Source organism: Rhodnius prolixus, unplaced genomic scaffold (genome assembly GCF_049639745.1).
Source record: "Rhodnius prolixus isolate KJV_2025 unplaced genomic scaffold, Rpr scaffold_11, whole genome shotgun sequence".
Classification (NCBI taxonomy): domain Eukaryota; kingdom Metazoa; phylum Arthropoda; class Insecta; order Hemiptera; family Reduviidae; genus Rhodnius; species Rhodnius prolixus.
Genome location: NW_027411625.1, coordinates 3879403 through 3901342, shown reverse-complemented (window position 1 = coordinate 3901342; position 21940 = coordinate 3879403). Strand labels below are relative to the sequence as shown.

Genomic DNA, 21940 nt, shown 5'->3' with positions numbered 1-21940 from the left:
TGAAATGGTAACTAATGTATATTGATTCGAAATGTTACGTCAAGTTCACTGGATTGGCTCCCATACACAATTGAATTTTTTTTTGTTTTTTGTTACTTCCCGACCGAATATTAAATCTAAATAATGTAAAATAATTCTGAGACAAATCACATGCAAATAAATAAAATATCTTCATTGGCTAAAAGGAGTTAGTTCCAACCAACCACAGAACTGAAATTAAATATAAATCATGACGTAAATTATTATTATTATTATTATATTTTTTCTTTCTGTCATTTCTCTAACTTGTGTTTATTATTTTAATAAAATACTTTATTACTGCAGCGAAATAAAAAATTATGTAATTCTTTAAAGGTAATAATACTCAGTCTTCTTAAACCATGTATAATAATAAAAAATTATTTAAGGTTTTGTATTCTGATAGGGAAAAAATATCTATTCATGTAATTAATAGTTCAGTCATTTATTTAGGAGTTCCATTCTCTTCCTCAGCGGTGTTTAGAATTGCAACAAAGCACTTTCTGAGAAAATTTATGTGTACTAACTCAACCGTTATGAACAATTTCAAAAAAACACAATCAGATTCCTGGGGGTTCTAGGGTTACACTGTTTGAGTCACTCGCTGAAAGTGCATTGTTATACCTGTCTGAAGTATGGGGCTGTCAATATGCTAATGAAGTGGAGCGTGGGCAATTCATTTTTTTTCAAAACTCTATTGAGATTGCCCCTCTCAACCCCACAAATGCGTATATTCGACTGGAGACTGGAAGAATTCCTTGTAAACTTAAAATTTGCAAACTTATGGTAGGATGGTGGTTTCAAATATTCAAGCCATGGAAGAGGAGAGGCTCCCTAAACTTTGTTACTCCAGATTGTTAGATTTTGAACCTAATAATTTGCCTTTCAACTGGTATACACAAATTAAAACATTACTTAACAACCATTGGCTATGAGTATCTCCTTGTTTAATAGTACTTGTTTAAAATATTTCCTAACATTTTCTCAAATATTTCAGAGAGGTCAGAAGTAATTTTTTTTTTAAAGTGTATTTTGTAACCTTTGACTTCCTTATTTTAAAACAGCCTACTTTAAAGTTGACTATTGGTCCATCTAAAAGAGTTTTCAATGAATTAAACAACTTGATAAACTAACACTGTTGAGTGCCCGTGAACACGTTTTCTTGCAAAAACAAACGTAATTTCTCATACAAAGATAAAAGGAATCCTGGAAAAGTGATATACCGTTTGAAAGCCCATTAAACAAGGAAACTTTTATAAAAAGTGCCAGCACCTAGGGTCTGATAATGATCACATAAGGGCCTAATGAGTTTTCTTCAAAAATTTCGATTACTTTTATTTTTCCAGTATCCAGGAGGAAGATTGAGGCTGTTTGGAGAATAAATTATGCTTCGAAATGGTATCAATTTTTAGAAAATTTATCTGTCTCTCTAACCCTGTCATCAGAATCGAATTCGGACTAAAACTTTCTGAGTAATAACATTTTTATTGGAAAAAAGTAATGTTTTTAGAAAAAAAAATTAAAGTGACGTCACTCAAGAACAGTGGAAAATATGAAGTTGGCCAATACGTCATTGAACTCCACTTTAGATGTACTACACGCAGTAGGCTTATGGACAATACTTGCTGGTTCACCCTGTAGACATAAAAGCTAGTTGGGTGCCTTTGAAACATATCTAACTCTTAATTACAACATAGAAAAGCTTAGAGCTATAGCTCAAATTCGTTTTTCAGATACTAAATTTTGTAGAATTCATTTTTAGGCGCAAAAAATATTATTTTTACCCCCCCCCCCAAATTTTGTTCGTATTGCAGTGAAAATCATTTAGATGACTCTCCTCATTTTTCTGTTTAAATGTCATGCATTTTCTTCACAAAGTTATAAATATTTAGTTAATTTCTTAAAACATGGCGCGTCACCTGAAGAGCTAATGGTAAATTTTATTCAAATTAATGCTTTATATAAATTTCTTATTAATACATTGAAACTAAGAAATACTACAGACCAAGATTAAATTCGTAGTAGATAATTAAATAAAAAGATGTACTTAATAGTTCAGAAAAATAGTACTCCAAGTTGTTCTCAAAATTGGGGGGGGGGGACAAAAATTGGAATTATTGTTGCCATTTTTGCAAAACTGATATAATTTCCAGTAAGACAATCAATTTTATCTGAGCAAATTTTCAATAATAGCTCAACACTCTTTTAAAAATTTTGTACCTAAATAATTTGTAGTCTACAGTTCTAAACTGATATACGAGGATCGTTTGAAAAGTCCGTGCAAAGTCAGAGAGATAGCACCACTGGCGCGTATCGAGGTTATGTTTAGTTAGTAGCATCTCTTGGAAGAACACACACCAAGTTTCAGCCAGATCGGTCTATTTCTTTGTGTTTGGCATTCGTTTGAATCGAGGAAGTCGAGTGATTTTCAAAAAATGGACGAAAAATAATTTCGTGTGTTGATTAAACACTACTTTATGAAAGGCAAAACGCCTCAGGAGACTAAAGAGAAGCTTGATAAACATTATGGTGACTCTGCACCTTCGATTAGAACAGTTTATAAGTGGTTTCAAAATTTTCGGAGTGGCCATATGGACACAAGTGACGCTGAACGTTCTGGACGCCCTGTTGAGGTTACTACTCCAGAAATCATTGATAAAATCCATGATATGGTGATGGATGACAGAAGAGTGAAGGTGCGTGAGATTGCTAGTGCTGTGGGCATCTCGAATGAACGGGTACATAATATTTTGCATCATCATTTGGACATGACAAAGCTATCCGCAAGATGGGTGCCGCGATTGCTCACGCTTGACCAAAAACGAAATCGTGTGAAGTGTTGCAAGGACGGTTTGCAGCTGTTCCAGAAGAATACGCAGGACTTTAAGCATCGTTTCGTCACTGTGGATGAAACATGGATACATCACTACACTCTTGAGACCAAAGAACAATCTAAACAATGGGTTACCAAGGGGGAATCTGCGCCAAAAAAGGCGAAGACCGTTCCTTCGGCCGGAAAGATTATGGCGACTGTCTTTTGGGATTCGCAAGGAATAATCCTCATCGACTATCTGGAAAAGGGTAAAACTATTACAGGTGCATATTATTCATCGTTATTGGACCGTTTGAAAACCGAGCTGCAAGAAAAACGCCCACGATTGGCCCAGAAAAAAGTCCTTTTCTATCACGACAACGCACCAGCTCACACCTCAGCAGTTGTGGTCGCAAAATTAATGGAAATAGGGTTCCAACTCGTTTCACATCCCCCCTATTCTCCAGACTTGGCTCCCTCGGACTACTATTTGTTCCCCAATATGAAGAAATGGCTGGCGGGAAAAAGATTTTATTCAAACGAGGAGGTGATTGCAGAAACGAATAGCTATTTTTCAGACTTGGACAAATCCTATTATTCGTAAGGGATCAACAAACTAGAGCAGCGTTGGACGAAGTGTATAAGCCTAAAAGGAGACTATGTTGAAAAATAAAAAAGGTTTACCCCAAAAAATCAAGTAGTTTTTATTTTTGCACGGACTTTTCAAACGACCCTCGTACGCTAACGGAAAGTTTGAAGAAACTTTCAAAACTTATTTAAACTAAATTTACCATTTTCTTGCTGTGTACCAACATAATTCTTGCGAAGAATCAAGTGAGGTATTTTGGGTAAGATTCAACTTCTCTAAAGAAGAAATAATAGAATATTTAAACGGAAAGGATTGGGGTACTGGCTTTGTTTGTATGCTAAGGCTTGCATCCACAGAGCTTTTCTTGTTGCCCAGTACAATGGTATGAATAATAGCATGAATAATTGGTGAATGTGGCTGGGATATACGAGTATGTATGTATCATAATGTAAATATTTTAGAAAATGAAAAAGAAAATTTATTCTTGTAGAATAAAAATTTGAGCGGTTATTAGGAGTAACATAATTTGTATTATCTTTTAGTGACCGCAACTATTAATATCTAGAATTAAAATAGCAAGGAATCGGTCACTTTACCTAAAATTAATTTTAAAAAAAGATCTAGCGAGGTCGGTTTTGATCGAATCCTCTCTAATTCAATCCTAAATATTAAAGAACCATGATTATTTTAATTATTTCTGTTTCGAATAGTTTCCATTATTACCTTTTTATGTTGCTTGATTAATATAAGTTAATAATTTTTGCTTAATATCGCTTAATTAGAAGTCGAAAAGCTAACTGGGCAAACGGACGTAAGTATACTCGTATCGTCTAGAATGGTTTTATTATTTTGCAAATATTGTGTAGCTTTGATAAAATAAACACATTATTATTATTATCATTACATTATTATACTACAGGTTAAGTACTGCATATGAGGTGTGGCTATTAAATAACGAGACTATTGCTGTAAAACATTTTATTTTAAATTTATACATATTTAGTTAATATCACCTTCAATATACACCCCTCCCCTATCCCTACAACGCTCCATGCGAATTTACCATTGTTCGAAACAGCGCTGGAAGTCTTTTTCTGTGAGCTCCTGCATGACGCGTGCCGCTTTTTCTTTCAACAGCTTCAACGGACTGAAATCCGTGTTCCTTTTAATGCAGATTTGACTTTGGGGGGAACAGATAAAAGTCACTTGGGGGGGCCAGGTTAGGCGAATAAGGCGGATGGCCTAAAACTGGGATGTTTGTACTTGGCTAATAAAAGTCTGGACAGACAATGCAGTGTGAGTCGGCGCGTTTTCTGTGATGGAGAACCCCGTGACTTATTCTTCCACAAATCGGGTCGTTTTTTTCCTTACTCTTTCACGGAGCTGAGCAAGCACCTCACCGGTAGTAATTTTGATTAATTATAATCGATATTTTTCATCCGTTTTGGACGTGGAAGGGCGCGCCCGGGCGGTCATCATCTCCGACTTCTTCTCGGCCATCTTGGAAACGCTTGAACCACTCAATAACTTGCGCACATTATAAAACATTCATCGCAATAAACTTCTTTTAGTAAAAGATAAGTTTCAGTAGCTGTTTTACCAAGTATCATGTGAAATTTCACGACAATTCGTTGCTCTACTACATGTGTAGTATCATGTTTTCGGCAAAACGAAACTAACACCCCCTTACACAAACGACGGTTTCGGTCAAACAGATTTCTTTACAAACACGTGAGACGCTGCAATCGAAAGAGAAGGCTTTACGCTGCACAGCTGTCGGTCGATAGGCGCATGCATAGTTCTTCTGTAGCAGCATCAATCTCGTTATTTAATAGCCACACCTCGTACTTAAAGAAAAGACGAATTCTAAACATTCAAGAATTGTGACAAAGACTGGCACTTTAGTATTAAGTATACGAAAAAAGTAGTCTTATCACAGAATACCAACTATATTTGTTCTCATTTGCAGTAAATGAAAAGACAGAGAGTGTCGCCGTGAGAGAAATTAAGTTAGGTTCGATTAGGCCAGGTTAGGTTAGGTTAGGTTAGCCCTGGGTAGATTCTCATGGTTTACTCGTTATTAACCAAAGCAGGGACAATTAGCTGCAGCTGACCCTGCATGTGTAGTATCATGTTTTCGGCAAAACGAAACTAACACCACTTACACAAGAACGAACTGCACCCTTGGTGATCCCCAGGACAGGTTCCGGGGCCAATGAAAGGAGTGTTAGCTCCGTTCCTGGCCAGTAGTTCAGCTATTTCATTCCCCCTTAATCCCCACATGGCCCGGCACCCATTCCAGCCGAACTGTATTGAGCCGAGCCAGTAGTTCTAGGGCCTTTTTAACATTACCAAACCAAGGAAGAGGTCGTTCTGAAGGAAGTAAGGACATCTTTCAGGGCCGCTTAGCTGTCCCGAAAAGATGCAAATCTCACTATTTCTAAGATTCATTCACAGATTTTCCCCAGCGCAAGTTTTAATGGCAAAGAGCTCGGCCTGAAAGACGGTGGCCCTACTAGATCACTCTGCTCTCTCAGTGAGTATCTCAGGTTTAACCCCATACACTCCAGCTCCTGTCCCATGGCTGACCGATAGTGCTACTTAATAATTAGGTTTTCCACTATTTTGAAACATTCCCAAAAATGGATCATACGATTTTTTTTAAACTTCGCACAGTGATTAGGTATAAATAGATTTATAAATTATTATTTAAATGTTCGAAATATGACGAAAATTTTTAAGTTAGAATTTTAAGAATTATAACCAGAGACAGTCGTGTGAGTGTGACACCAAATTTTTCATTTCATATTTTTAGCTGATTGATTCTGATGGCATATTGAATGTTGATAATTAAAAGAACAAAAAGATAAAGATAGTGGATGGATTCTAATTTGTTTCGACAGTTTGCATTGCACGCAAAGCTATATTCTATGAATAATATTAGAAGCGCTAATAATAATTTAGAGTCAGATATCGCTAATTGAACAAAACACAACACGCCGAGCTCAGTGCAATCTTTCTCCACTGGATGCATTCTTATTTCTTGGTAACTGTAAAGTGCAGTAATTAAATAATTGCTTGCATAGACTGGTGTTGAATTTTTTGTTTGTTAATGCAACAAAATTTGCTGTGTTAGAAATTAAGTAATTTAAGAAGGTTAAAGATAATCATTCTTACCTCAATGTAGTTTTAACAGAATTCAGGATCTGGAAACAAAACAAAATAAAGATTAGTGAAAGAAAGAAGTTTAACAGTTCTGAATATAAAAAATAAATCAACACAAATTTGGAATAACCATTAGCACGAAATTCTCTAACCGCAGCTTAACGGAAAATACTTTTCTATCGTTTTTCACAATGAATGAATTGAAATAAATCCATCTTAGTTGTAACATCTAGTGCTGGCCTGTATCGTTGTTCTCATTATCAAGGGTGTTCTCAAACACCCTTTACCTAGCCTAACTAGTTCACATTTCCTTCGTTTTTAGCAGTATATGGAAAATTATTAAATATTAAATTTAAATAAAATTTAGAATTTGAAGTAAAAAGATGGATGACTTCAACAACAAACAAGTCACAATTTTCGTACAAGTACTAACGTTAATTGCACGTTTATTCTTTACCGACATTTAATAGGAAAGTTTAACTAACCATCTCACCAAGAGGAAGTCCCCCTCAAGAGGAAGTCCCCCTCAAGAGGAAGTCTCCCTCAAGAGGAAGTCCCCCTCTAGAGGAAGTCCCCTTCAAGAGGAAATCCCCCTCTAGAGGAAGTCCCCCTCAAGAGGGAATCCCCCTCAAGAGGAAGTCCCCCTCAAGAGGAAGTCCCCCTCAAGAGGAAGTCCCCTTCAACAGGAAGTCCCCCTCTAAAGAAAGTTTCCTTCAAGAGGAAATCCCCCTCTAGAGGAAGTCTCCTTCAAGAGGATATCCCCCTCTAGAGGAAGTCTCCTTCAAGAGGAAATCCCCCTCAAGAGGAAGTCCCCCTCAAGAGGAAGTCTCCCTCAAGAGGAAGTCTCCCTCAAGAGGAAGTCTCCCTCTAGAGGAAGTCCCCCACTAGAGGAAGTTTCCTTCAAGAGGAAATCCCCCTCTAGAGGAAGTCTCCTTCAAGAGGATTTCCCCTCTAGAGGAAGTCCCCTTCAAGAGGAAATCCCCCTCTAGAGGAAGTCCCCTTCAAGAGGAAATCCCCCTCAAGAGGAAGTCCCCCTCAAGAGGAAGTCCCCCTCAAGAGTAAGTCCCCCTTAAGAGTAAGTCCCCCTCAAGAGGAAGTCCCCTTCAACAGGAAGTCCCCCTCTAAAGAAAGTTTCCTTCAAGAGGATATCCCCCTCTAGAGGAAGTCTCCTTCAAGAGGAAATCCCCCTCAAGAGGAAGTCCCCCTCAAGAGGAAGTCAAATTTTCGCCGGAATGCTACAAATAAAGATTAAGCGCAATAAGTATTACCAAGTATAAATAAAATCTCGAAGTTTGCTGTTTTGCCAATTGCAATAAACTGAAAAAGCAATTCACTAATTTAGTTTTTGTCAGCTAATTTGTTACAAAAGCTTATTGTCATGTCCGATTGGGGGTACCTAAAATAAAATCAAAAATTTGAAATTTGACCACACTTAACACAGACACACCCTACGCCGATCAATTCGAAAGAGTATAATTACAAAACATATCTAAACAAAACGGATCTTTCTGGCTAAAACTCTATCTAAAATTTGGCGTAATCTCAATATTCTGAGTTACCTAGTATATACCTAGTAATAGGGTAAGGAGTCCGAGGATTTGGAAGGACCTCGGATATTGTGCGGTTAGCCCAAAATTTACATAAAGGTGATTACTAGACCAACAAACTTGGAATTCCATTTTGATTGCACTGGCAATCCCCAGCCAGAATCACTTCATCGAGTGTGAAGCATGCAATGCGTAAAACTGTTAATTACCAATTTTTTAAAAGGTCTTATTTCTAGTGTTAGGGTGTAGTGATGCGATAGTGCCATGTTTTCGAAACTTTAAAGTTTTCATGGGGGAGAATAATATTTCAAGTTTCCATTAATTTTAGACTTCAAATTTCAAAATTTTATAAGAATTTAATTTGTTTAAGAGGCCTAGAAAAGTAAGTTAGTTACCTTTAGAGAGCGCACAGGTTACCAAATCTGATCAAACATTTCTTAAGACACTTTTTATAAAAATTCTTCACTAGGCTTCTCTGCTTAACTCTTTAAGGAGCGAAACTTCCTGCAATGCCCTGAAGCATTTATTGCCATCCTAGTTCACAGGACCAAATTCTATTCTCTCTGTTATACGAGATGTGGCTATTAAATAACGAGACTGATGCTGCTACAGAAGAACTATGCATGCGCCAAATCCTAACGACCGACAGCTGTGCGGCGTAAAGCCTTCTCTTTCGATTGCAGCGTCTCACGTGTTTTGTAGAGAAATCTGTCCGACCGGAATCGTCCGTTTGTGTAAGAGGTGTTAGTTTCGTTTTGCCGAAAACATGATACTACACATGTAGTAGAGCAACGAATTGTCGTGAAATTTCACATCAAAACTTGGTAAAACTGCTACTGAAACTTATCTTTTATTAAAAGAAGTTTATGGCGATAAATGTTTATCACTTGCGCGAGTTTTTTTGAGTGGTTCAAGCGTTTCCAAGATGGCCGAGAAGACGTCGGAGATGATGACCGCCCAGGTCGCCCTTCCACGTCCAAAACGGATGAAAATATCGATTATAATTAATCAACATTACTACCGGTGAGGTGCTTGCTCAACTCCGTGAAAGAGTAAGGAAAAAAACGACCCGATTTGTGGAAGAATAAGTCACGGGGTTCTCCATCAAGACAACGCGCCAGCTCACACTGCATTGTCTGTCCAAGACCTTTCTAGCCAAGTACAAACATCCCAGTTTTAGGCCATCCGCCTTATTCGCCTGATCTGGCCCCCATGTGACTTTTATCTGTTCCCCCAAAGTCAAATCTGCATTAAAAGGAACACGGATTTCAGTCCGTTGAAGCTGTGAAAGAAAAAGCGGCACGCGTCATGCAGGAGTTCACAGAAAAAGACTGCCAGCACTGTTTCGAACAATGGTAAATTCGCATGGAGCGTTGTAGGGATTGGGGAGGGGTGTATATTGAAGGTGATAATAACTAAATATGTATAAATTTACAAATAAAATGTTTTACAGCAATGGTCTCGTTATTTAAAGCCCACATCTCGTATTGCTGCTCTTTATAGAATTAATAAAAATATTGAAATAATGTACGACCATGCGAATGCAGTAAATAAATATGAACTGACGGATACATCATTTTGACAATATTGCATATTTGAAACAATTTCGTTGCATCCATCTGGAATATATGACATTTTACTGTGTTAATATAGGAGTAAGTGCATCCTTCAAGTTGCCATGGATACACAGGGTCAGGGGAGAAGAGCTAGATGATTCATTAAAATGACGGCTCTGCACTAGTCAGTGACAGACCAACGCTAACCACTCTAGCCTATGTCCCATTTGTTCACATTTCCAGCTCTAGCTAACACGTCAGTGGTAAAACTGTGCCTGTCTCTAGTCATGTTCTCTGCAGTTTTCTACAATAGTTATGAAAATAATAGTAACATTCCTGGACACGCCCAGTACGTTTCTTCAAAAGTAATCTTCCTTCTAAAAATTGTTTATTCTATAGATTCTTTGTCAAATCGAGTGGTTGCATCATTTTGGGGAGAAGGAATTCTAAGTTAAAAGAATAAGAAAAACAAATCTTTTATGATAATTCAGGCATTTTTTTTACTTTTCCTGTTCCTTGTAAAGTCAAAGAAAGACTTTTAAAGAACTATTATGGGCACCATATTAATAGTTTGCCCCAGTTGCCAATTGTTTTACTAAATTTCAAACTTTTACACAATCATCATTACTTACTCTCAAAAGCAAAATAAGTTACTGAATGCAAAAAAAAAAGAGCCCATGACCCTTCTTCTTTAGAAAGGTGCTGTTCTATTTACGTCAAGAATTTTCGTATGATTTAATAGTTAAATAAGGTTCTTCATACATAGTTTTTATTTTATATAACAGATTATAATATGGTAATGATATTTGGGAACGTTAGAATATCTAATGGAACTTGCAGCGTGCTCTTTCCGACAGGCTTATATCAAGTAGATAGAACGTTACCTGATGGAATATATTTAACCATGATAGGAAGGTTATATAATGTGCCAAGTAACCTGCTAGTATCTGCTCCATGTATCACCATAGTGCGAGATTAACCTGCCTTGCAAACTACTTAACATTTTTTTTTTGTTTTTAAATTTATAGTCGATATTTACTACCACTTACCGCTGTGACAGCTCAAGTATTTGCTGTCTCTTTTCTCATTTTCTGAAATTAATGTGTTACCGTAAGTATAGTATACTTACGTAAGTAAGTATAGTATACATTGGATAATTAAAACAAAACAAAAAAATTAAATATTTTTCTCTAATGAGAGAATCTGACTATAACTTAACGATGAAAAAATCTTTCAGCCCCTATAGAGACTGAATTTCTAAATTTTTTGAGATTTTCTCGGAAGTGCCCCAGAGAATTTCTTTAAAACTAGTATATATGTTTTAATGAGGTTTTTCTACAATTATTATTGTCCATATTTACCAGGGAAATTCCATTAGAGGTCCTTCTAAAGAGGAGTTGGGTAGCATTTTCTCTAAGGCTGGAAACATAGTGGAGCGGCGATAATAGCGAAGAGCAAAGCGGTGAAAACAAGGGACCGCACATAGTGGGGGAGCAAAGCGAAGATAGAGCAACGCTACCAAGAGAGAGAGTAGAGCAACGCGTTGTGACATGTTTGATTTCTTCGCTCTCATCGCGCTCAATTTTCAAAGGTTAAAATGGATATTGCTGCATTTATTGGAGTAGTTTTTCTTTAAAGAAACCTCTGTAAGGCCAAAAGGATCTTCTACATCACAACCGATTTGTGTTGGATAAGAAATGGGACAGGATTAATGGGGTTAACATTGAAATTCGTCCTTTTCTTGATTAACATGCCTTCAATACTGGTTAGTATTAAAACTGTCCGGTAGGACAGTTGTATAAGGGTTGACCATCAAAAACTGCACGAAAAAGTGTAACGTTGAAAAACACCCAACTTTGACAATTTTTTTCTATTTTTCTATAAAAGATAAAATTCCCAAATTTTCTTTATAATATAGGGCAAATCCTCCTTTATAACTGTAATTTTTTTGCAACCACCCAGATCTAATAGGTTTCGAGAAAAAAGTTGCCGAAAATGAGCAAAAACGGCTTTTTCAAAAAATGTTCTTGTTCTTGTTCTTCTTGTTGTTGTTGTTCTTCTTCTTGTTCTTCTTGTTACCTTTTTTGTAAACAACGTAGCGCCTAAACGCGTGAACCGATTTTCATGAATGAGGTGTCATTCGATTCGGAATTTTATGTAGATGTGCCTTTTGGGGGTCTCCACGCTGTACATCTAATGGGAGAGGAGTTAGCCCCCTTTATGTAAGGCCCCCTCCAAAATTATTATTACTAATTACTCTGTAAATCTTGGCCCGATTTTGATAAAATTTGGTAGGATGATAGGGTTAGGGCTCCCCTACGTAACAATAAAGCGACGATCTGCTCTTACACTTGTTAAGGGGAAGTATAGCAGTCGTTTCAAATTATCGACACGTGAACCGATTTTCATGAATGAAGTGTCATTCGAATCAAAATTTTGTACAGATTTGTACTTTAAAAGTCTCGACGCTATGCCTCATAAGGAGGGGAGTTCGCCCCACCCAAATAAGGCCCTTTCTAAAACTATTATTACCAATATTTCTACAAAGCTTAGTCCGATTTTGATAAAATTTAACTCAAATAAGTGGTTAAAGCTCCTCTACGTGGCTGTGAAGTGCCATCATGCTCTTACACCTACTAAGAGGAAGTACTGCAATCGTTAAAATTATCAATGAGTGAACCGATTTACATCAATGAATTGTCGTTCGATTCAAAATCTTTGCCTTTTAAGGAGAAGTACTGTAATCGCAGTTTATTTTTCTTGCTCCTCTTAAAAGGAAGTACTGAAATCGCAGTTTAATTTTGCTATTTACGTACAAATACCTTCCTATTTTATTCAAAACGCTTTCTCAAAAAAATGGTTATTGAGGATGGTTTGGGGACCGCAACTATAATCAATCTTTAAAAAGATCTCTCCAGTGGTAGTTACGGTTCCGATTTAACACCTTATCAGGTTATAATGATAGAATAGCTTATTCCAAATTTTAAAAAATCTGTAAAGCAGACGTAACTTTGCAAATAGACAAAAAGGAAAATCTATCCAAAAGGTACAAAAATCTCCTTAACAAAAACTTACAGTTTTAAAAGTTAAGTATAAGGGTTGATTAAACGCCAAAAGGTACACAAATCAGCAGTTTCCAACATTTCATTAATACTTCATTGATATAATTTAAGTAATTTTACTGCATTAACTTTTCCTTCACATTTTTTAGAATTTATTAGATGTCACAGACCCTTATGCTGGCCAGTTCATTCATAATATTTTTTTATTATAATTATGATAAAATGAGTGATGAATTATTCTGAGTAGTCACATATACATGCATGTTAAAGTAGAAAAAAACAAAGTTAGAGTCGGCCACTTTTTAAATTTCAATCACGGAGGATTCAAAACAATATTTCAGTCTTAAATTCGTCTTACCGAAATATTCGTGAGCACAAATAACATACATTTAATAACAAGTAGATTATTCAACAATATTTACTCATTTCTCAATTGTAATTTAATTTAGTCCTCCTAATTTTACTTATGGTAAAATACTGGAATAATTAGCTGTCCTAAAAATATGCATATCTTTATTTTCTTTATTTTATATTACATATATATAACATTGTGGGAAGAACACCTAGATTGAGAATGTAATTGAAGAAAACTATATTATTTGCGATAAAGCCAGATTATTTATTACTTATTATTACAAACGTTTGACTACAACATAAAATAACAATTACTTTAATCGAAGAATGAACTTAAACCAATGATTTTTATTTAAAAATAAAAATAAATGCATAAAATCATTGATGTAAAAAAAGTTTATGAATTTTTTAGCCTCTTATTTTTTTTATATTTTTTATAACGTTTTCTTTTTCACCTGTGATTAATAGTTTGATTATTATAGATAAATAGATATTACAGTCAATCTAAGTTAAATGGTGTGCTACTTGAGTAAATATTTTGTAGACGGAAATGGCCAGCATAAGGGTCTGTGACATCTAATAAATTCTAAAAAATGTGAAGGAAAAGTTAATGCAGTAAAATTACTTAAATTATATCAATGAAGTATTAATGAAATGTTGGAAACTGCTGATTTGTGTACCTTTTGGCGTTTAATCAACCCTTATACTTAACTTTTAAAACTGTAAGTTTTTGTTAAGGAGTGTGATTAAATGTTGAAATAGACATTCGAAAATACGAATGAAACTTGCCAGGATGCTCCCGAAGTTGTTGGAACAAGTGATGGAATTCACCTCTGTTCAGGTCTAGTCCTGTTTATATCATGAACACTGCAGCTCCTGCTTCTCAGCTGCTGTAAATACCAAATTTTGCAAGGAAGAATTTTTGTATAGAAATAATTCCTCCATCATGTCTCGTCGAAAGGAGAAACACGACTAAACTCGGTCACTATGTGCATGCGACTCATTGCTCGCCGGTCTCTTTCATTTGAAGCAGCTATCATCGGCCGCTTTGCTCGCCGCTCCACTATGTTTCCAGCCTAAGGGTACGTTCACAACGGAACTGTGAGTATAGATGATAGCAGAGATGATAACTGATTGAGTAAAATATAATCGCTGATTAGTGGGCACAACGGAGCTGTGATACATGCAACATGTCCGAGTAGTGAAGAAGAGTTTTTATGTTCAGCAGCAACGAAATGGTATATTTTAAAGAAAAAACGCTTTAGAAAATATCATGTACAACCCATAAATAAAAAACGAAGTACTTTGGGTGAATTTCACCATTTATATAAGGAACTTATAAATTATCCGGATCGTTTTTTTTTGAATATGTGAGGATGGGTCCACCCACATTCGACTATATTTTAGAATAAATAAGTCAACATTAAGAAAACGGAAAAATTGTCATGGAAATCCTATAACAATAGAAGAAAAACTACTGATTACTCTTAGGTAAGTAATGGTTTTATTGAGAAAAAACAAATAAATACACATGAAAATAAATGTAAGCACGATTTAGAAATCAAAATATTGTTTAAAAGTAAATAATAAAATAATGAGTAAAGACAGCACTAATTAATTTTTCTACGTCCATTTTGAAGCTCCGATACTGGAGTTCAGCTAGCAGAAAAATGAAAAATTTAATTCTATCATCTATGCTCGTTTATAGTAGCGCGTATGAGTCACTTCGTTGTGCACGCTCACACGTTTTTCTTTAAGCGCTGATGCATCACTCCTATCATCTCTGCTATCATCTACGCTCACAGCTCCGTTGTGAACGTACCCTAAAGCAGCGTTTCGAAACCTTTTTTGCCGCGAGATCATGTATATTACTTTAAAACCCTAATTTTTTTTTCTATTTTTCTATAAAACATAAAATTCCCAAATTTGCTTTAAAATAAAGGGCAAATCCTTCTTTATAACTATAATTTTTTTTGGAACTTCACAGATTTAATAGATTTTGAGAAAAAAAAGTAGCCAAAAATGAGCAAAAACAGCATTTTAAATTTTCATGAATGAGTTATCTTTAAATTGGAATTTCAAGTAGATGTGCCTTTTCTGAAGTTTCAAAGCTGTACATGCAATGGAAGCGGAGTTAACCTCATTTATTAAATATTTATTGCTAATCTCCTTAACAAAAAAAACTTAAGAGTTCAAAAAGTTGAGAATAAGGGTTGATTTAAACGACAAAAGGTACAACAATCAGCAAGTACCCATCATTTCAATCGTATTTGAGCTCGTAATTTCAGCCAGTTAGAAACAACCGAAAAAGCAATTTTTTACTCAAATTTAATCACGATAATATCAATTAGTGCAGGCGCTAATCACCCCAGTAATCGATGCGCCGTAAAAAAAAAGAAAAAAGTATCAATTAGTGAATTGATTAGGGACTTCATTTTATCAATTTATTTTAAAGTCGACTTTAAAATATCAGATAATATTTAATTATATCAATACAAATTAAGAAAAATCTGATGTGGACGAATGTCGAGTGAGAAAAATTAAAAGAAAAAAACCTTTTATTAAAAGTCGCCCGGTTAGGCAACCCATTGGGGTTACTCTGGTTAGTGGATATGGTCGACACTGTAGGAAATAAGTCGGCTCCCCTACTATCTAGATCTACTACTGACTGGCGTCATCAGATTTGGGCAGCCAGCCAACTCAAGTTCACCATCATCTCGATTTTCTTCGCGAGTCGCCGTTTCTCACTCGCATGTTTTATTAAAAAGTATAGTACAATTCAAGACATTTTATTAGTAGCTATAATTTTTTTTATGGTTCTAGTTCACTTTCACACATGTTCACTAAAGTTAATGCAGAGTATTAGAGCCAAAATTAGTAGACCTATCTAGTCTAAAATTCAGATATACAGCGATGTCTCAAAAGCGATCATTTTTAATAGGGCTCAGGTTTTGGGGGATGGCCAAAATGTATGATAAGACTCAGGTTCTTTTAAAATAGAGGTCAGGCTCCAGGCGGAGCAGGCGTAGAGCAACATCGGTCTGATGACTACTTTGTAGAGGAGTAGTTTGTTGGTCCACAGTCATTTTGGAGTCACGTGAGAGTAGAGAGGAACTAATAGTCGTGTAGTCCAGTTTGCCTGAGTTTACTTTGTCAGTTTGTTAGTCCAAAGTTAGGCCTAGGTACTTAACGTGGGTAGACCACGGGATCAGAGAATTATTGTGTCTGATTTGTCCTTTAAAAGAGGGTCTGCGTTTGGTGAAGAGTATAGCGTTAGTCTTTTCATAGTTTATTTTGTTTTTTCATTTTGTGCAGCATTTAGTCAGTTTGTACCTTAAAATAGGCGCGAAAATTGCTTGATAAAATCTCGTGATGAATTGTTATATTTTCATAAATATTCATTCAAAACAACTAAGAATAATGTTTGCAATCTGCCAGATAATGTGAAAGATATTTTCTACTTCGTAGCCGTGTACACATTCTTGAAAGAATTCAGAATCAAGTCAATCAATAAAAAAGACTTAATTTGTAAGAATTAATAAATGGTCGTGTAGTAATAAACAGGCTTTATTTTAACTCTATTCCAAATTATTCTTCTGATTTATCTTTATTATGTTCTTCATTCTGAATAATCATCACACGCAAGCAAATTAAAATAAAAATAGAGAAAGTTAGAGTTGATCTACTAGCGTAGACCATGTAAGATTTGAATCACGGAATTACAAAGAATTTTCAGCTTTAAATTCCTTTTGCATTATACAGAAGTCTCTATAAACGAGTACAAAAAAATAAGATGATGTATTAGTTCAGGAGACTATGACAGCTAACCTTCGCATAGTTTAAAGCACAACCAAAATTCAACATTCAATATCTCGCTCTCCATTCATCAGATCATTTTAAAATATTGAACAATTATAGACTATAACAGTCTCTATATATGAGTAAAATGTAAACTCATACAATGTATTAGTTTAGGAGATAATGGTAGCTAAACTTCTCCAGGTTCAAAGCAACTAAAATTCAACATTCAATATCTCGCTCCCCATTCATCAGATCATTATAAAATGTTGAACAATTATAGACCATAACAGTCTCTATATATGAGTAAAATGTAAACACATACAATGTATTAGTTTAGGAGATAATGGTAGCTAAACTTCTCCAGGTTCAAAGCAACTAAAATTCAACATTCAATATCTCGCTCCCCATTCATCAGATCATTATAAAATGTTAAACAATTATAGACCATAACAGTCTCTATATATGAGTAAAATGTAAACACATACAATGTATTAGTTTAGGAGATAATGGCAGCTAAACTTCTTCAGGTTCAAAGCAACTAAAATTCAACATTCAATATCTCGCTCCCCATTCATCAGATCATTATAAAATGTTGAACAATTATAGACCATAACAGTCTCTATATATGAGTAAAATGTAAACACATACAATGTATTAATTTAGGAGATAATGGTAGCTAAACTTCTCTAGGTTCAAAGCAACCAAAATTCAACATTCAATATCTCGCTCCCCATTCATCAGATCATTATAAAATGTTAAACAATTATAGACCATAACAGTCTCTATATATGAGTAAAATGTAAACACATGCAATGTATTAGTTTAGGAGATAATGGCAGCTAAACTTCTCTAGGTTCAAAGCAACTAAAATTCAACATTCAATATCTCGCTCCCCATTCATCAGATCATTATAAAATGTTGAACAATTATAGACCATAACAGTCTCTATATATGAGTAAAATGTAAACACATACAATGTATTAGTTTAGGAGATAATGGTAGCTAAACTTCTCTAGGTTCAAAGCAACTAAAATTCAACATTCAATATCTCGCTCCCCATTCATCAGATCATTATAAAATGTTAAACAATTATAGACCATAACAGTCTCTATATATGAGTAAAATGTAAACACATACAATGTATTAGTTTAGGAGATAATGGCAGCTAAACTTCTTCAGGTTCAAAGCAACTAAAATTCAACATTCAATATCTCGCTCCCCATTCATCAGATCATTATAAAATGTTGAACAATTATAGACCATAACAGTCTCTATATATGAGTAAAATGTAAACACATACAATGTATTAATTTAGGAGATAATGGTAGCTAAACTTCTCTAGGTTCAAAGCAACCAAAATTCAACATTCAATATCTCGCTCCCCATTCATCAGATCATTATAAAATGTTAAACAATTATAGACCATAACAGTCTCTATATATGAGTAAAATGTAAACACATGCAATGTATTAGTTTAGGAGATAATGGCAGCTAAACTTCTCTAGGTTCAAAGCAACTAAAATTCAACATTCAATATCTCGCTCCCCATTCATCAGATCATTATAAAATGTTGAACAATTATAGACCATAACAGTCTCTATATATGAGTAAAATGTAAACACATACAATGTATTAGTTTAGGAGATAATGGTAGCTAAACTTCTCTAGGTTCAAAGCAACTAAAATTCAACATTCAATATCTCGCTCCCCATTCATCAGATCATTATAAAATGTTGAACAATTATAGACCATAACAGTCTCTATATATGAGTAAAATGTAAACACATACAATGTATTAGTTTAGGAGATAATGGTAGCTAAACTTCTCCAGGTTCAAAGCAACTAAAATTCAACATTCAATATCTCGCTCCCCATTCATCAGATCATTATAAAATGTTGAACAATTATAGACCATAACAGTCTCTATATATGAGTAAAATGTAAACACATACAATGTATTAGTTTAGGAGATAATGGTAGCTAAACTTCTCTAGGTTCAAAGCAACTAAAATTCAACATTCAATATCTCGCTCCCCATTCATCAGATCATTATAAAATGTTAAACAATTATAGACCATAACAGTCTCTATATATGAGTAAAATGTAAACACATACAATGTATTAGTTTAGGAGATAATGGCAGCTAAACTTCTTCAGGTTCAAAGCAACTAAAATTCAACATTCAATATCTCGCTCCCCATTCATCAGATCATTATAAAATGTTGAACAATTATAGACCATAACAGTCTCTATATATGAGTAAAATGTAAACACATACAATGTATTAATTTAGGAGATAATGGTAGCTAAACTTCTCTAGGTTCAAAGCAACCAAAATTCAACATTCAATATCTCGCTCCCCATTCATCAGATCATTATAAAATGTTAAACAATTATAGACCATAACAGTCTCTATATATGAGTAAAATGTAAACACATGCAATGTATTAGTTTAGGAGATAATGGCAGCTAAACTTCTCTAGGTTCAAAGCAACTAAAATTCAACATTCAATATCTCGCTCCCCATTCATCAGATCATTATAAAATGTTGAACAATTATAGACCATAACAGTCTCTATATATGAGTAAAATGTAAACACATACAATGTATTAGTTTAGGAGATAATGGTAGCTAAACTTTGCATATGTAGTTTAAAGCACGTTCTAAATTTAAGTCTTAATATTTTGCTTCACATTTTTTAGATAATTATGAAAAATTTAACAATTATAGACTACATCAGTTCCTAATTACGGGCTAAAATATAAACTCTAATGATAAAATAGTCTATGAAATACACAATATAAGACAACAACTTTGCCTTATATTTATGATAGACAAAACTTTATTTAAAGATCAATTACAACAAATGAATTGTCTTCATTTAAAGCAAAAATTGATTTAATATATTCATTCTTCGGATTTATTGCCATTCTATAATAGTTAATTACGGCATACCAATCTCCAGTGTTCACATAATACTCAACATCGCTTCTGAAAAGGACCATCCCTGGCGAATTATTATTTACCAATCCTTATTCCTCATCTGGTCACTTATTGCACTAAGAATGTCGTAACTTCTGTTATAATTGTGGATACAGAGTAAATAAAAATAACTAACTAATTTACCTGTGGCCTTGCCGACCATTTGACCAATTATTGTAACGCTGGAGTTCACTCTAGCTGATTTTCTATCTAATTCTACTCTTGCAGATCGTATTAATGTAGGACTTGCCTCAGGTGTAGTCGGTTTAATTTGGTTATATGGTGAAATTAGGGTAGCGCTATGCAAGTTAGCTACTCTGATGGCCTTTTCAGCTAGCTTAGCCACATCGTCTAAATAGAAACTAGCTGGGTTTTAGATGAGTGTCCCCCATTAGTAAACGCTTTAAAATTGAATTTCTCGTAGAAATTTCATGTCAGAACGGGTATTCAAGCCATGAGAAACCAGTAATGATGCTAGACGATCTCAAAATCACTGCAATTTACAGGGGGATCCATTTAAAACGCACCAATCGCTAATAACTTTTTAGGAAAGCGGAATTTCGAAAAAACCCACGAAGTAAACTATATGTTTTTTTAGTCTAGTTTACAAATTTTCCACCCCCCCCGATGCTGTATCTTCATTTTTGGTGTAGTTACGGCTAAAAAACCTGATCTGAGTTTCATAAGAACCACTGGTTTTGACAATGATTATCTAAACTACATACAAAATTGTGAAAAATTGCGTTGATTCCACTTTGGATATCCCTAATATTATCGAGATATTTAAGATCAAAGTTACAATTTCATCTTATTCGTGATCGGTTTTTCAATATTAATTTACCACCAGAAATACACGTTTTGGAAGGTCCTCTGACTGCAAAAAATGTTATTTGTGCGGCAAAGAACAAAAATAATAATAATTGAAGATTTTAAAAAATGTTTCTACACTGTTGAAAAAGATAAGAATGTGAATAAGCCTTAACAACCCTTTGAACCCACCAACAGATAATCCTTATATCTGAATTAGGTATTAACCAATACAACTAGGTGTCTTACAAATAAATTTCCCTTATCTGTTAGACTTGGTTTCAAAATTTTCTATTGTACCCTATTTGAAACTAAGCAAATTAACCTTCGAATATAAAAATAGTAGAATAGAATAGAAAAGAAATTTATTATTCTGGGACAATTGTCCCCTAAGAATAAACACAGGTACAAATAGAGGCCTTAACAGTTTGGCCTGTGATTAAACAGAAAATAAATAAATAAATAAGTATTTACAAAAAGTGAAAATAAAAATAACAGCAGAAATTAAGGAAATAAATTAAACAATTAAAATATCGGAGGAAGCTGAATAGAAAGGAGGTAACTGAATAGACGGGATTTAAAGACAGATAGGGTAGGAGCATGGCGGACAGATGCAGTTAAGGAGTTCCAGAGAGAGGTAGCATGTATAAGGAAGGATTTGTCAAAGGATGAGGTACGGTGAGAGGGAATATAGAGATCAGATGAGCGAGATCTGGTGTCACGGGAATGGATGGAGGATTTAAACTTAAGGAGTTGAAAAATATAGGAAGGCCTTTGAGACTGGATGACTTGAAAAAGGAAAGAAGCCAAAAGATATTGGCGGCGATAGACAGGAAAAAGCCACTTCAACTCAACGTAGCGAAATGCGAGAGTCTCTGGAAATGCTGAAAATAAATCTTATGATGCAGTTCATGAGAGGCGCCTTGAGCTTAGCTTCAATATCCACCAGAAAGACCGGGCCATACACTAAGCAACCATAGTCGAAATAGGGGGAAAATAAGAGAGGAAACTAGGAGTTGCCGGGTCCTTAATTGGAAAAAGGTGACGGGAACTATTAAACTGTTTTAGGATATGGATGGAGCGGCGAGAGATTTGGGAAACATGGTTTTTCCAAGATAGTACGTGTTTAAAATATTTCCTAAGATTTTCTCAAATATTTCAGAGAGAAGTAAATGTTTAAAGTGCAATTTGTAACCTTTGACTTCCTTATTATAAGACAGCCTACTTTAAAAATTGACTACTGGTC

At 34.8% G+C, this 21940-nt stretch overlaps 1 protein-coding gene across 1 annotated transcript in view; it reads right to left on the bottom strand.

Annotated features, from left to right (window-relative positions):
- The window catches only part of Ca-alpha1D (Ca[2+]-channel protein alpha[[1]] subunit D), a 438304-nt gene that overhangs the window by 389113 nt on the left and 27251 nt on the right, over positions 1 to 21940 (bottom strand). The window contains exon 2 of the mRNA XM_074138318.1: positions 6597 to 6625. The gene's annotated coding sequence lies outside the window, so the exon portion shown is untranslated. The remainder of the gene's footprint in view (positions 1 to 6596; positions 6626 to 21940) is intronic.